We start from the raw sequence: 17,422 nt of genomic DNA, 5'->3' as shown, positions 1-17,422 counted from the left end.
TTGTCTCGAAGTCTCTCTCCCCTCACACTCTCTCCAGGTTCAGTCTTGCTGCAGTATGTCGATGACCTTCTCATTGCATCTCCCACGAAGGAACAGTGTGAGGCGGACACCATCCTCCTCTTACGTCACTTAGCGGAGGAAGGCCATAAAGCTTCAATTACAAAACTACAGTTTGTGAAGCAGGAAGTGACCTTTTTAGGGCACATTCTAACTCCCCAGAGTAAGTCTCTCTCTCCTTCATGTGTTGAAGCAGTTGTTAACACACCTAAACCTGTCACTAAAAAACAAGTTCTCTCTTTCTTGGGCATGTGTTCGTATTGTCGCCACTTCATCCCAAATTTTTCAGAGAAAGAGAGACCGCTGAGAGACATTGCTCATCAAGAAGACTTGAAGGCCCACAGCGAAGTTCAGTGGACACCAGAGGCAGACGCTGCGTTTAATGACCTTTTAATGACCCTGCAGTCCACACCTACTTTGGGAATCCCTGACCTGGAGAAACCATTTACACAGTTTGTGGAAGAAAAACATGGCTGTATGACTTCTGTTCTTTTGCAGGAACATGGTGGTCAATTCAAGCCAGTGGGTTATTTTTCTCGCCTTCTGATCCGGTGGCCAGGGGTCTCCCATCCTGTCTGCGTGCTGTTGCAGCCTGTGAGTCTGCAGTTTTAGCCTCACGTGACTTTGTAGGTTATAACCACCTCAACCTCTTCATGCCTCATTCGGTGGCACACATTTTGCAAGAACAAAAGACTTCACACCTCACGCCAGCGCGGTGGCTCAGATATCACACCACACTTTTAGGTTTACCAAATGTACAAGTTAAAAAATGTTCTGTGCTTAACCCTGCCACCCTCATGCCTTTGCAGCATGAGGGTGAACCCCATTCTTGTCTTGCAGAGCTCCAGCACACCTGTACTCCGAGACCGGACCTGAAAGATGTACCTCTCACTAACCCTGATCTTATTTTCTATGTTGATGGTTCTGCTTTTAGGGATCCAGCACGGGGCACTGCCCATGCTGGTTTCGCTGTTGTTGATGATGCTTCTATTGTTTGTTTTTCTCCTCTGCCTTCTCATTACTCTGCACAGGCAGCAGAACTTGTGGCCCTGACTGAAGCATGTAAATTGGCTGAAGGTAAATCTGTTAACATCTACACCGACTCTCGTTACGCCTTCGGCGTCGTGCATGACTTTGGCGCCCTGTGGAAACATCGTAAATTCCTCAAATCTGATGGTAAACCCATTCTCCACCATAATAAGGTAGCAGCTCAATTAGAAGCCATTCTGTTACCTTCCAGTGTTGCTGTTTGTAAGTGTGCTGCTCACACTTCCTCCCATGATCCTGTTTCTTTAGGCAATGCACGTGCGGACGCAGCCGCGAAAGCTGCTGCCTCCTCACCACAGCACACTTCTTATTTGCACTTTGACTCACCTTCAACCTCAGAATCCTCCCCAACAGCATCTCTGTCTGTCCTTGCTTCTCTCTCTACTCCAGCGGAGAGAAGGCTTTGGGCTCAGAGTGGCTGCATTTTTTCAGATGGAGTTTGGAGAGGACCGGACGGAAAACCATGTTTACCTAGAAAACTGTTTTTGCCATATGCTAAGTTGTCTCATGGTCTTGATCATTTGTCAAAAGGGGGAATGTGTACCATAGTGCAAAAACATTGGTTCACAAAAGGGTTTTCAACTTTTGCAGACGATTTTTGTAAAAACTGTTTGATTTGTGCTCAAAACAATCCAGGCAGGCCAAAACCTCTGACACATCAAGCTGCGCATCCTGCGCCAGACAGGCCATTTCAACATGTTATGATGGATTTCATCGAACTGACCCCCAGTGAAGGTAAAAAATATTGTCTAGTCATGGTGGACATGTTCTCCAAATGGGTGGAAGCTTTTAAAGCCAAGCATGCAACCGCTGCAGTAGTAACGAAAGCACTGCTAACAGAGACCATTCCCCGATGAAAAATTATCTTCAGATAATGGCTCACACTTTGTCAATGAAGCCATTCAGCAGTTGTCCACACAGCTGAAATTTGACCTCAAAACCCATTGTTCTTACCACCCACAGTCAGGGGGCGCTGTAGAACGACAGAACGGAATATTGAAACAAAAGCTAGTTAAGTGTTGTCAGGACACTAACCTGAGTTGGCCTAAATGTCTGCCCATTGTGCTTATGTACATGAGAATGCAAGCTTGCACGCAATGCAATCTGTCCCCTTTTGAGATTCTGTTCGCAGGGACTCCAAACGTTGGCGTTGGACCTCCAGGACCTCCGATGGAAACCACCCTCTGTGAAGCAAGCTTGGTAAGTTACTGTATTTCTCTAACAAAATGTCTATCTGATATCAGAGAACAGGTGAAGGCGACCCTACCACCTTCCGCCGACAATCCGCTTCACCCATTCAAGCCTGGGGACTACGTTGTCATCAAGAACTTCAGACGGAAAACGTGGAAACATCAGTGTTGGCTGGGACCGTTCCAGATCCTCCTTGTCACCCACATGACTGTGAAAGTCGCTGAGAGGGCCACTTGGGTACACGCCACCCACTGCAAATGAGTCCCTGGGCCAACAACGAACGTGGAGACTTCCGGATAGAGGCAGAACATCCTTCACTCCTTCTCCTGCCATTGACTGAGAGGCAGAACATCCTTCGCTCCTTCTCCTGCCATTGACTGAGAGGCAGAACAACATGGAAAGACCACGCCCGTGGTACCCCTTCAGAAACCATCCTGGACTTTGCGGTCTGCGAGGAACGACATGCATCCTCCTGATTCTGACCAGCTTTGTGCTCGCACCCTGGTTGTGGCATCAATTGAAGAACTCGACATCAACATCTCATGCCACAGTCACACCATTAAACATTTCTAAGCGTGCTACGACTGATACACACACTTCTACCAATATTGTAACCGTTAACTGTGCTCAAGGAAAAGTGTTATAAAGTTAGATGTTTGCTCTATTTTAACCTGTGGCTCCAGACACGTTCGATGGACCACTCACAACAAATACATTTGCAAAACCACCATGTCAAATTGTCCCAGGACTTTAATGAAGGCACAAACCACATACTCCAGGCAAATTTCAGGCATTAGCGGTTGCCAGTGCGCCACTTGGGAAGATGTGCTAGCCAACACAGGTCCACTGGGGCCATAATGTGGGGTCTCCTCTAAAACGTTGTCTGTCAATCATTACTCAAAACCCAATTGCAAACTGTGAAGCCTCACACCACTGTAATCCAGTGATTATCACTCTCAAACAGGCTCAGTCGTCCGACACAGGTGTGTATGTTTTGATCTTTTACAGCGCTTCTTACTAAATGTAACTCCTAATACCACAACCCAAATCTCCGACCACGGCAAAGCAATATTTACTATAGTTGACGTAGATAATCTCCAAGAAACTGTGGCGATCCGCCAGGAGGAAATACCTTTTCCCGTCGGCTCCACCCCTGTGACGCGTTCCTCTATGGCCAATTAGCTCCTAGTAATAAAAGTGAGACGTACACACCAAGATGGCGGCGTCCGTAAATCCCGGTTACCGGTGTTGTAGTCCGCGGCTGCCCCAGCCTTAGAGAAAAAGTTTGTGTAAAGTCATTCCCAGAGTTTCGGGTTCATGCTCCTGGTTCTGCAATCGTGCCTCCTTTCTGGCTGGAACTAAGGGAAGGGAGAGTCGCTGAGGCGGGACAGATCCCTGGTTTCTGGAGGTAACTTCGACCTGTCGGAGTCCTTTCTGTTTCTTTATTTTGATTCGCTGGCCGTCACGCCGAAGATCGTAATGTGGGTTAAGAAGAGCGAGAGCTCACTCGGGTTTTTTTTTTTTTTTATTAGGGAAGGTGCAGTCAAAGATTGACTCACTCACAAGAGAGCCCGCTCTTGTTTTTTTTGTTGAAACTAACATTTTGAAGAACTGTGAAAAGACACTGACTTTGAGTTATTTTTGCTGGACTTGAGACATTGTTCCTTTAATACATTTCTGTTTATTCTCCACCTCATGTCTTTGTGTGAAATGTTGATTTTGTTAATATAGAGTTATGTCTAGTTCTACAAAATTAGAGGATAGCTTTGTGGTGGTTAAAAAAAATGTATATAGAACAAACTTGTTTGTTGTCGGTTGAGATACCGGCTGGCACCCCAACAAAAAAGACCCCTTAAAACCGCTACAGAAAATGGCACCCCAGCAAAAAAGGAAAATCAAACACACAACGATTCTCTTGAAAAGAACCACTGCATCCCTGGTAAAATAAAAGAGAGAGAAAGGAAATTCACAGGAACAAAGGAAAAAGGAAATAAAATGGCCGATTTGGAGGAGCTCTTTCAACATGCAGCTCCCCCTAGTGGACAAAACCGTGCGCCACACTCCCCTCCCCTTATTAAAACTGCAAACGTGCAGAATTTTTTTCCCTTTTTTTTTTACATGCTGTCCTGTAATCCCTGTGTGCTTCTTAACGTTTTATTTCAAGGGAGTGGGGAATCCTAAGAATTCCTCCTCGTCGCTGTCTTCATTGAAGATGTCCAAGACCTCCTGTTTTTCCAGTCTTATCAGTTGTTCTGCAGACGGATAACATGGCTTCAGCCGTGAAACGTGGACCACCTTCCTGTCCTCCCCAGTGTCTTCCAAGACAATGTCATAATTCACCGGCCCTAATTGGGATATGACTCGGTAAGGACCAAGCCATTTTGGTGCCAACTTGGCCGTGAATGATTTTTCGGCTTTAGAATACGGATTTGATCGTAACCAAACTCTTTCCTGGTCTGGTAAGGTCTGATCTCTCCGCTTTTTATCATAGTTCCTTTCTTGTCTGCCACGTCCTTTATTTAGGTTCTCCTGTACAAAGTCAGTAAGGGCCTGCAGTTCCGAAACTTTCTTGTAGGGGGGCATATCAGGAACAGGAGTCCAGGGCCGTAACACAATATCCAGAGGGCCCCTGAGGGGTCGGCCCAGATTCAACTCTGCAGGAGTGACCCCCGTGGATTCATGAACAGCAGAGTTCAGAGCAAAACGGAAGTCTGGCAGGTATTTATCCCATCTTTTGTGATTATCCGCAACATAGGAGGCTATCATAGTCTTCAATATGCGATTAATTCTCTCGGTGAGGTTGGTTTGTGGATGGTAAGCAGAGGTAAGTTTCTGTTATAGGTTCCAGGTTCGACAGGTTTCCCTGAACACACCAGAGACAAACTGGGGGCCTTGATCTGAAAGAAGGTAGTCAGGTACTCCCCACCGGGTGAGGATTTCATTAACCAAGACCTTTGATACGGTCTCTGCTGTGGCTTTTCTCAGAGGGTATAGCTCAATCCATCTGGTGTAATAATCAACAAAGACCACGAGGTAAATGTTCCCGCTGGAGCTTCGAGGGAAAGGACCCATGAAATCCACACCTAGCATCTCCCAGGGTCTATGGACAATGGTCTGCTGAAGCTTTCCAGCCATTTTGCGGCTTTCAGGTTTGTATTTCTGACAAATTTGGCAGTTTTGTACGAATGTCTTTACATCCAAGCTCATACCGGGCCAATAAACCATTGCTTGCAGACGTTTGTAGGTTTTATATCTCCCGAGGTGACCAGATATAGTGTCCTGGTGGAGCATCTGCAGAACGGATTTTCGGAGGCTTTCTGGCATGTAGACTTGGTAAGTAGTCCGGTGTGGAAGTTGCAAAATTCTGTAGAGCTTGTCCTCTAAAATGGTGAACCTTGAGGAGTTTATCACAAGAGGCTCTCCATCCTCGATGATGTTTTGATATATTTTTTGAATTTCCTCATCTTCCTGCTGAGCTTTCCATATCCCCTCATCGGTGATGGGGAGTTCTTGGTGAGGTTTCCCCTCAACTGACAATAGCGTAGCAAAGGTTGCTGGATCCCTGCTGCTAGTGTCACTTGGTGCTCTGGATAAAGCGTCCGGTACTGTATTGTACTTCCCCTGCCGGTACTCTACTGAAAAGTTGAACTCCTGTAGGCGGAGAACCCAGCGGGTAAGTCGAGCCGAAGGTTTCTGTGTTTCGAAAACCCAGACCAAAGAGGAATGGTAGGTAACCACGGTGAAGTGTCTGCCTTCTAAATAGTAGCGCCATTTTTCTAAAGACCACACCACAGCAAGACACTCTTTTTCCGTTGCAGAATAATTTTTTTCTGCTTTGTTTAGACTTCGGCTGCCATAAACCAAGACCTCCTCCGATCCCAACCCTGTTTGTTGGACCAGTACCGCCCCCAGTCCAACATCACTGGCATCCGTGTACACCACAAAGGGCAGATCAAAATTTGGGTGACCTAAGATGGGTGGCGACAGTAGGTGGGTTTTGAGTGTCTCAAAAGCTTGCTGGCATTCAGGGGTCCACCGAAACTTAACTCCTTTTCTCTTCAGGGCATTTAGGGGATCTGCCGTTTGGGAAAAGTTAGGCACAAATCGGTGGTACCAGCCAGCCATTCCCAGAAACCTTTGTACGGCCTTGAGGTTGGTAGGCACTGGAAAATCTGCCACTGCCTTCGTCTTTTCGGGGTCCACCTGGACACCAGCTGCAGAGACGAAGTGGCCCAAAAAATGTAAAGTTGTTTGAAAGAATTTACTTTTCTTCATGTTAACAGTTAAACTGGCTCCTCTTAGTTTATCCAAGACAGCTTGAATGTCTGTCAAGTGCTGGGTGTATGATGCTGAGTATATGATGATGTCGTCCAGGTAAACGAAACAACAGTGGCCTCGGAGCTCTCCCAAGGTTGTCTCCATTAACCTTTGAAAGGTTGCGGGGGCGTTTTTCAGGCCAAAGGGCATAACCTTAAACTGGAAAAGCCCAAGGTGACAGGTAAAGGCTGTTTTGTCAATACTGTCCGAGTCCATTTTACATTGCCAATAGCCATTGTTCAAGTCAATGCTGGAGAAGATGACTGCTCCAGCTAGGGAGTCAAGTATTTCTTGGATGGTGGGTAGGGGGTAGGCATCTGTGTAAGTTACTGCATTGAGTTTTATGTAGTTTACACAAAACCGAGGCTTTCTGTCCTTTCTCGGGATGAGAACTACTGGAGAGGACCACGCTGAGGCGGAAGGTTCGATGATGTCCATCTCAAGCATTTCCTCCACAAGCTCCTTAATGACCTGCCGTTTTGAGGGAGAGACCCTATATGGTCGTTGTTTGATGGGGACCTCCTGAGTGACAAAGATTTTATGGGTGAGCACTTCAGTACATCCTAGTTTGGTAGTGCAGACATCATTGTTCCACTGTAATTGCTCAAAGAGCTGCCTCTTTCCAGTCGTGTCTAATTTGCTCCCCTCCACTGCTTTTTGCATAAGCTCCAAATCTGTGGAAGTTTGATGTGAGGTTCGGGGGTTGATTGCTGAGAAGAAACAGAGTTTTTCTCTCCATCCCCATTCATCAGCATGGTCGTTGCCTTGCTCAAAGTAATATTTGACTGCCGGGTTAGACTGAAGACTGTACTGATTTCTTCTTACCTCCATCTGCAGGCCAATCATACACATAAAGTCCAGACCTAACACCACAGGGCAAGCCAGGGCTTCTGAGGACAAAACCACCACAGGCAATGTGCAGGTGTTTCCTTGTAAGGTGACAGTAATGTCCTGCCATCCCAAAGGCCATCTCCCCCCCCCATCGGCCAGATATAGCGGATCTCCTGACCAAGGGTAAAGGTTAGCCCCTTCCCCATTGACAGTGTGCCACAATTTGTCATTAAGAAGGGTGTATGAAGATCCAGAATCTACCATGGCTCTCCCCTGCTGCGTACCTATTGTCAGGGTTACAAACAGTTGCCGTGGTACAGGCCTGCTAGGTACAAAAGGGAAGGAAGGTGCTTTGGGTGGTATGTGGGACAACACATGCAGTGTAGGATTGCTTCTTGCAGAGCCCTCTGGTGAATCTTGATTTTGTAGTTGATGGTGTTGTGCAGGTTTGGGACCTTTGCCTTTATACTGGGGACACGCGTAGGGTGGGTGGGAGCCCTTACAGCGCCAACAGAAAGCTGTAGGGGGTTTGTCTGATGTTTGGTGGGGAAATGATTGAGGGGATGTGGGCCGTGTAGTTGCAATTTTATGAGGCTGATTATCACTTTTGTTGTACTTTTTCTGCTGTTCTAGAAGTAAGTGTTTCTCCCAATCTTTTTCTAGCTGCTGCCCCAGCCTAACCAGGTCATCTACAGTAGTCACTCTGCTGCTTCTCAACTGACTGGCCAGCTGTGGTTTGATGTTTTTTAAAAGGAGCTGGATTGTCTTTTCTTCTGTGATATCCGGCCTCCAGCGTCGACAGAGTGAGCGGTATCTATATGCAAAATCCCGTACACTTTCACCTTCAGCCTGTATTTGTGTCCTCACTCGTTCCTCCAACTCATCTGCATAATCCTCTGAAAGGAAAGCTGCAAGAAATTTACTCTCAAAATCTTTCCAAGTCCGTGTTTCCAGCCTTGTCACATCCCACCAATCCCTAGCAGTGCCATATAAGACATTACGCAGCGTGGCAAGAAGTTCTTCATTGTTAAGGGGGTTAAGGGCCAGATAATCATGACATTGTTCTAAGTAAGTCAGAGGATCACTGCTATCCTCCATGCGACCAAAACAGGGAAACTGCAACTTAACAGGACTTTGATTTATAAATCTCGCTCTTAGGTCCAAGCAGTCATTGGGAGAAGACATGGATTCAGCCTGACTACCAGGCTGCAGGGTGGATTGAAGACGAAGGCGCGTCTTCAAAACTGGAGGCAGCTCAATTGAGTCATCCAACTCATCGGTCTGTACAGCTGTTGAAAACAAAGTTTGGTGAACCGAGGGAAGAGTTTGTTGCTTTACTGCTGTGAACTCTTCGTTGATACTGTGCAACTGAAGTGTACATGCAGTCATTTCTTCTTGCAGTTGGCTAACAGTTTCCACCATAGGAGACATAATTCCGTGTATATCTTTCAATACTTCTGGATGGTGCTGGTGCAGACGCCATTTTATTGTGTCTGTAAGTTGCCCTCTCAGGTACTCCATGTGTTTATCTAGCAACTCCTTCAATTTTCCATACTCTTGATCTGGTTTGATAGTTGTTGAATTTCTTAACTCGGAATTTTTATCCACTGATTGATTTTGAGTATTTATTAAGCCCTGCATCATCTTTTCCAGTCTCTTCATTGACTGATCCAGGCCTATTAATGTTTGAGTTATCCTTCTGTCTTCTCCAAGAGGTAACGACATTGGGGCTAAAAGTGGAGCTGCAAGCTCGCCATTGTCACAAATTTCCATATCCAGTAAAGACATATGGGTTTCATAGTTTAAATTATCCATTTCAGGTGCTGCTTGAACCTGCGACTCCTCCTGATTGCCACAAGAGGGAACCAATTTATACACGGGCTCAATGTTCTGCAAGATGTCTTTGTGCCCTCCAGAGACAGCAGGATCCCAAAGAGGCTTTTCCCAGTCCTCCATTGTGTTCTGAGTTTCCTCCACTTTTTGTGAGTTTTTTTTTTGTCCACTAGGGGGAGCTGCATGTTGAAAGAGCTCCTCCAAATCGGCCATTTTATTTCCTTTTTCCTTTGTTCCTGTGAATTTCCTTTCTCTCTCTTTTATTTTACCAGGGATGCAGTGGTTCTTTTCAAGAGAATCGTTGTGTGTTTAATTTTCCTTTTTTGCTGGGGTGCCATTTTCTGTAGCGGTTTTAAGGGGTCTTTTTTGTTGGGGTGCCAGCCGGTATCTCAACCGACAACAAACAAGTTTGTTCTATATAAAAAAAATTTAACCACCACAAAGCTATCCTCTAATTTTGTAGAACTAGACATAACTCTATATTAACAAAATCAACATTTCACACAAAGACATGAGATGGAGAATAAACAGAAATGTATTAAAGGAACAATGTCTCAAGTCCAGCAAAAATAACTCAAAGTCAGTGTCTTTTCACAGTTCTTCAAAATGTTAGTTTCAACAAAAAAAACAAGAGCGGGCTCTCTTGTGAGTGAGTCAATCTTTGACTGCACCTTCCCTAATAACAACAAAAAAAAACCCAAGTGAGCTCTCGCTCTTCTTAACCCACATTACGATCTTCGGCGTGACGGCCAGCGAATCAAAATAAAGAAACAGAAAGGACTCCGACAGGTCGAAGTTACCTCCAGAAACCAGGGATCTGTCCCGCCTCAGCGACTCTCCCTTCCCTTAGTTCCAGCCAGAAAGGAGGCACGATTGCAGAACCAGGAGCATGAACCCGAAACTCTGGGAATGACTTTACACAAACTTTTTCTCTAAGGCTGGGGCAGCCGCGGACTACAACACCGGTAACCGGGATTTACGGACGCCGCCATCTTGGTGTGTACGTCTCACTTTTATTACTAGGAGCTAATTGGCCATAGAGGAACGCGTCACAGGGGTGGAGCCGACGGGAAAAGGTATTTCCTCCTGGCGGATCGCCACAGTTTCTTGGAGATTATCTACGTCAACTATAGTAAATATTGCTTTGCCGTGGTCGGAGATTTGGGTTGTGGTATTAGGAGTTACATTTAGTAAGAAGCGCTGTAAAAGATCAAAACATACCTCCATACGCTCCACCCCTGTGACGCGTTCCTGTTGTTATTAGGGAAGGTGCAGTCAAAGATTGACTCACTCACAAGAGAGCCCGCTCTTGTTTTTTTTGTTGAAACTAACATTTTGAAGAACTGTGAAAAGACACTGACTTTGAGTTATTTTTGCTGGACTTGAGACATTGTTCCTTTAATACATTTCTGTTTATTCTCCATCTCATGTCTTTGTGTGAAATGTTGATTTTGTTAATATAGAGTTATGTCTAGTTCTACAAAATTAGAGGATAGCTTTGTGGTGGTTAAAAATAAATTATATAGAACAAACTTGTTTGTTGTCGGTTGAGATACCGGCTGGCACCCCAACAAAAAAGACTCCTTAAAACCGCTACAAAACGGTGGCCATGGAAACCGGATTTACAGAATCCAACACTTGGTTAGATTGGGTTCAGTACACTGCCCTGACCTTAAACCAGACTAATTGCTATGCGTGTTCGGTGGCCCGACCGGCCTCGGTTACGGTACCCTGTCCATAGACTTCTGTGCCCCCAAATGTCGCTAGTTCAAATTTTAATGTCACTAACCTTAACTGCATCCTACGATTATTTCTACACCCCACCACTAGCGGTTTGAACAGCACATGTCTTAGCCACTTCCAGTCTTACCCTCCTACCTCACCCACCACCTTTCTTTACCCCATTCGCTGGCAATTACACCTGTTATAATAGAAAACACGCCGGAGGTCCCCTTGTTGGTAGCATAAACCAGGCTTATTGCAACATTACTTTCCGCATTTATATTTCTTTGCCCAATCATGATCATGTCAATTATCACAAAACAGCGCGTGCGGACCTCTGGTGGTGGTGTGGAGGAAAGATGTTATATCCTATGCTTCCTACTAACTGGACTGGAGTGTGTGCCATCATCCAATTAGCTTCTCCGTTCTTTATTCTACCTATTCCTAATGGCCCTGTAGAGTCTCCCCACATACCTACACATCGCTCTAAGCGTTCAGTATCTATTCCTGGCGGCACCTTCGACCCACACATTAATATAGATGCAATCGGCGTACCCTGAGGGGTCCCTGACGAGTTCAAAGCTGGAGACCGGGTGTAATTAATAAAGCGCTGTTGATTATAGTAGTATAACAACAGCGCTTTATTAATTACACCCGAGACGCCATTCACGGACTTCATGAACAATTAGATCGCACCAGTCTTATGGCTTGGCAAAATCGTTTAGCTTTGGATATGTTGCTCGCTGAAAAAGGCGGTGTTTGCAAAATGTTTGGTGACTCCTGTTGCACTTTCATCCCCAACAACACAGCTCCAGATGGCTCCGTTACACGAGCTTTGGCTGGTCTAACCTCCTTGAGTGAAGAGCTGGCCCAGAATTCAGGTATTAACAACCCCTTCTCTTCCTGGATGTCTAATATCTTCGGCAAATGGAAATCTCTCATTATGTCCGTGTTGATCTCCCTTGGAGTAATGGTCGCTATTTTGATCACCTGTGGCTGTTGTTTTATCCCATGTGCGCGTGCTATGTTAGAGCGTCTCATTGCTACTGCACTCACTAAACAACCTCCAACTGATTTCCCACAGACTGCTTATGCCCTATTAGACGCCAGTGATTCTCCCGAGCTGCCTTACCAATCTGACCTTCTTAAACCTGATTTTACTTGTTCATCAGTTGACAACGCTTCTTCTGAAAATGAAGACTTTGTTTAGACCTTGTCTCATTCTGCCTTCGTATATACACAGTTTTATACATGGTCGGTTTTTATGATGTGTTCTCTTAAACCTTTTTGGTATGAGGACATTGATGTTTGACAGACCTTTTTTTAATACATTCTGAATATTATAATGTGTGATTGTTTTTTATTGATTTTTTTATATATTCTCTTGTATTTTTCAGCTTATTTTGTTGTTTATTTTGTAACAAAAAGAGGGGAATTGTAGTGGAAAAATACAATTTGATACTGTCTGCACAAAAATGTAACCGTTTCACAGGTGCTTTATATTTGTGATCCAGCATAAGTGTTATGGCATTTTATTTTTGTTTTTATTGTGTGCTGTGTTTTTGTGTTGGTTTTATCGTTTGCAGTGCATTTTACCTTTCATTTATATCATAAGAACTGCCATAGTCACATGCTTCATTACTTAATTAATCACATGACTTTGCCCCTATTCCGAAGACCTTAAAATCAGCGCACCTGTGTTGGTGCGGAGGAACGCACATAAAAGGGACGGAAGCAACAAACACAAAAGGGAACCGGAAGAGCAGGAAGTGGAGCAGGAAGACCGCGTACCACCGCTCAAGAAGTAAAAATGTAGGACGGCACACGCATCGGGGACCACGCACGCTGAGACCGCAAGTGCTGCAAGGCGATACACACGCAGGGGCAGAGGAGGACTCTGTCTTCCGTGTAAGAACCCTTTGGGGACGTATAGTAGCACTTGTCGGAGAAAAGTGAAACAGGAAGCCCGCTGTTTTAGGACGTTGACTGCCGCTTGTTGTTTCCGCGTAGGTGTCTCAGCGTGCAGAGGACAGGAGCCAGCCGGGAGAGATCGGGACTGAGTGAAGGAGTGTTGTGGAGCCTAACACACGCAGGGGCAGAGGAAACTCTACCTCGAGTGTAAGTATTGTAGCGACACTCCACCACCGTAGCCTAAGGCCTTAATCGTCTCGTATCCCCGTGCTGGCGTATATGCTTTGCATTTGCAGGTGACCAGGTGCGTGTGACCAGAGGAAGACTCACTGCCTGGAGGAGGAAGGGGACGGTTTAATTTTTTGTTTAAACATTCTTAGCCCACGTGTTTTTATAGACTTTTAGCATTATTATTTTTATTTGTGGGTATTTTTGTTATTATCCTGTTTTATTTATCATCCTTTTAATAAATTTTAATTGAGCTGCGCTATCTTTTGGTTCCTCCTTGTCAACAGTGTGTTAAATCCAACCCAGCTGGAGGACACCGCCACCCAACGCTCCGCCAGGCGAAGGCTCTGTCATCAAGGACTGCATAGACTTGAAGAGGAGTGAGTGGAACGACGGACGCCAAAGGAGACATGACGCCCGTACCGCACCTCGCCTCCCTTGGACTTACCTGCTCTGACTGTTGTGGACAGCTCACTATTCCTCACCGATGTCACAAGTGAGGAAACTTCAATTCCCAGAGACGACATTGCACACCGGGGTTTGAGCTTCGGATTAAATAGCATATTGCAGGTTAAATCTTTTTTTTTTGTAAATTAACACTTCACCTTGTCCGATAAGGGGTGTAGAATAAGCACATTAATTTTCTGTATGTTCCTCACCACTAAAGGGCTCTAATTTAGAGAATAAAGTAGCTGTTTTTAGTGTAGCTGTGTTTAGGACAGCGTGCATGGATTACGTTCAGTGGACGTGCGCTGTGAACTCGCAGCAGGAGCATACTACACTATAGACTTTATTTTTCACAACAACTTGACCACTGGGCTGCATCAGGAATAAAGAAAAAAATAGACATCAGTGCTGCATTTGCACAGGCTTTGCTCTCTCTCGCTCTCGCTCGCTCTCACACGCACAGATAATGATTCATGGGGGACTCCCTGGTGTCATGTTACAGCTGAACTAAAGGCAGGCGAAGGCTCTGTCATCGAGGACATATATGGAAGTCTTGATATAAAATTTTAGTGAAGAGAATGTGAATGCCTCAGGTTTGAATGTGTAAGTTTGGGAAGTTTTAACAGCTCAACTGTGTGTGTGTGTGTGTGTGTGTGTGTGTGTGTGTGTGTGTGTGTGTGTGTGTGTACTCGTATTCATTACGTTGTGGGGACAGAAACGTGTTTACACAGTCACGTCATGGGGACCTCTTGCAGTATGGAGATCAAAAACCAGGTCCCCATAAGGGAAACCGTTTAAAATGACTACCAGAGCTAAAATAAAGGTGCCTATGGGTTTTTTAGAGCTGGCCCATGTCACAGGTTTTTCAGTGCAAATGTGTGTGTGTGTGTGTGAAGCTCACAGCACCCCTAGTGTATTTTTGTTTGCTGGTGCACTCTCTGGTCCGCACACACATTCACTCCAAATATGGTTGGTTACCGCCCACATCCTGGTTGGGTACCGTCCACTTCCTGGTCCTCATGAGGAATTATTTTCCCAGCAAAAACATTATCAGTGTTAAATGCCAACACAGGTGAGAAGGAAGAAGATTATTTGCATCTGTTCAGAGGCTTCAAACTTGCAGAGTGAAATACAAGGTAAGCACATTTGTATGACAAACCAATATAACTAGTGTTCTACCCTCCAATTAAGTTAGTTAGCTTTGGTTGGTTAGTAGAATAGCTTTGTTAGCTGCCCTGCTAATAACCTAGCAAGGTTATTTGCAGGGTGGCTAACAAAGCTATTCTGCTAATAGCCTAGCAGGGTTATTAAGCAGGCTAGCTTTGTTAGCTACCCTGCAAATAACCTAGCCTGTACAGCTAACTACCTATCAAGGCTACTGAGTGTGGGTCTTGTGTTTTATTACATCTTTCCAATTGGCTAGTATTAATTACACTGTCATGCAATTTAGTGTGAAGAAGTTAATGCAAACTAAGATGACAGAGCTAAATATTTAGCCTAAATGATTCTGCTAATAGTTTAACATTTTAAGGGTGTAGTTTTTATTTTTGATGTTTTGATATTGATGCCAGAATTAGATGAATATATAGTGTACATTCAAAACCATAGATTTTGACATTTGCCTCCTAGAGAAATTTCGATCATTAAACTTTCTTTTAGTTTTGACAGCTATCATATTGAAGTAGTTAAAGGAATGAAAGTTGAAAAGTGCATTAGGTGTCGCTGAATGTATAATGTAGAGCTACCTAATTAATTAGCTAAACCAGCTAGTAAGCTTTTTGACAACAATTCACAAAAAAGACTTGTGTCAAAGTGAAGCTGGATTTTTACAAGGCAAATTATTAATTGAAAGTATATAATCTAAAACCAGTGATTGCTGTATTAAGCAGTAAGTATTCACCTCCTTTGAAGTGACTCACCTAATTCAACGCAGGTTGAGATAGAAGCCTGAGACAATAAAGCAACTTGAAATTTGACATTCCTTTCATTTTGAAGTGCCTGGACATAAGAGTTTGTAAAAATATGATATAGCTAATACTTTCAAATACATCAAACTGAAACTGAATCCAATGCAAACTAATTTAAATGCAGCCATGGATTACCCCCCTTAACGATGCCATTCAGCATGACAAAACATGTCAATTAGAAGTGAAGTACATCAGTGCAGTTAAAGGTAAGTTGGTGTCTGATGTGATTTATCAGTTCATAATTACTAACATCAACAAAACAACACCATTCATTTTCTTCAATTTGATATTCTAAAATATCGATTTAAAATCTGTTTTCAGTCAACCACCAGTACAACCAACACCACGGCAGCAGATGAATCCTTCCCCATGGTCAGACACTAAGGAAGATGATGCTTCTGGTCCCAGCAGCACTCTTCAACAGGTACATTCATATTTGTGACTTCAGATTTAATTCTACAGTCTCAGTTTGTCACGTTATTGTATTAATGTTTTTCTGGAGCAATTTAAATTTATTTGGATGTTAATCTAAATCTAAGAGTTTAATGTAATGCATATAGAAAGTTAGTGGTAGTGGGATATTTAGGGCAGAATTCAACCCTCACAGAAATGTAGTTATTGGTTAATTACTGCTCTATTTTGGACACTGACGGCGTCCCCACAACACACCTTCAGTCAGTGTCTGATTGGAAAGTGTGTGAAAACCCTGCCCCAAACTTGTCGAACCAGAGAACTGCAACATGGTCCAACTCCTGTTTTGATCAAGATTTGTGAATTCAGACGGAGCTTGGCAGGAGTGGAAGAAATGTTTTAAAATTGATTTGAATAGCTACTTTTCTCTACAGTCTGGTGTATGTTGGCATGCCTCTCATCTTACAGATTTTGTCTTTTCACACAATTTGCATGTTATACAGTATTTTCATCAAATTGTCCATTTATTTCCGTCAATTTGATATTCTAAAACATTGTTGTCAATATATATTCTGTTTTCAGACAACCACCACTGAGGTCCACCTCAGACGCCATCACAGCTGTTCTCCACTATTCCCTGTCCCACCTGGAAAACAAAGACTCCTACATCAGGATGCTCTTTGTGGACTACAGCTCTGCTTTTAATACGGTCATCCCCCGCAAACTCACACGCAAACTGTCCACACTTGGTCTCCACCCAACCCTCTGTGACTGGCTCCTAGACTTCCTGACTGGCAGGCCCCAGTCTTTCAGGATTGGAAATAGGACATCAGCCAAGATCACCACAAATATTGGAACTCCACAGGGATGTGTCCGCAGCCCCATCCTCTACACCCTGTTCACACATGACTGCGTCGCCTCCCACAAGGACAACATCATCCTGAAGTTCGCTGACGACACTGCAGTGATAGTGATCACTGCAGGGGACGAAGTGGCCTACAGGATGGAGGTGGCCGGTCTGGTGTCATGGTGTGAGGACAACAACCTCACCCTCAACACAGACAAGACGAAGGAGATGATAGTGGACATGAGGAAGGAGAGGAGACTTTATCAGCCACTGTTTGAAGTGGAGCGGGTGAGCAGCTTTAGATACCTCGGGGTCCACATCACTGAGGACTTCACATGGTCCACCAATATCAAACAGCTGGTCAGGAAAGCTCAACGATGGTTGTATAACAGCTGTGTTGTGGAGAGCATCCTGACCAGCTGCATCACTGTGTGGTACGGCAGCACTACGGCCTGCAGAGAGTGGTCAGGACTGCTGAGAGGATCACCAGGACTCCACTGCCCTCTCTGCACAGCATCTACCGCCGCAGAGTCCACAGGAGAGCTGCCAGTATCATCAAGGACACCACCCACCCACAACACGGACTGTTCACACTCCTGCCCTCAGGATGGAG

At 44.7% G+C, this 17,422-nt stretch overlaps 3 long non-coding RNA genes across 3 annotated transcripts; 2 read left to right on the top strand and 1 right to left on the bottom strand.

The window, feature by feature from the left end:
* Positions 1–5,254: 5,254 nt before the first annotated feature.
* Positions 5,255–6,456, top strand: LOC306839886. Its single transcript, XR_013781270.1, has 4 exons — positions 5,255–5,444; positions 5,530–5,628; positions 6,139–6,285; positions 6,358–6,456. It is a non-coding gene; the product is annotated as an uncharacterized lncRNA (long non-coding RNA).
* Positions 6,457–6,648: 192 nt separating this feature from the next.
* On the top strand, positions 6,649–8,701 carry LOC306839865. The gene is made up of 3 exons (XR_013781269.1): positions 6,649–7,156; positions 7,450–7,626; positions 8,107–8,701. It is a non-coding gene; the product is annotated as an uncharacterized lncRNA (long non-coding RNA).
* A 7,178-nt stretch (positions 8,702–15,879) lies between these two features.
* Positions 15,880–17,079, bottom strand: LOC306839461. Its single transcript, XR_013781198.1, has 3 exons — positions 16,923–17,079; positions 16,547–16,880; positions 15,880–15,964 (listed from the first exon to the last, which is right to left on the bottom strand). It is a non-coding gene; the product is annotated as an uncharacterized lncRNA (long non-coding RNA).
* Positions 17,080–17,422: the final 343 nt, after the last annotated feature.

This window comes from Symphodus melops (genome assembly GCF_947650265.1).
Source record: "Symphodus melops genome assembly, chromosome: 18".
Taxonomy (NCBI): domain Eukaryota; kingdom Metazoa; phylum Chordata; class Actinopteri; order Labriformes; family Labridae; genus Symphodus; species Symphodus melops.
This window is presented reverse-complemented; position numbering and strand designations above follow the sequence as displayed.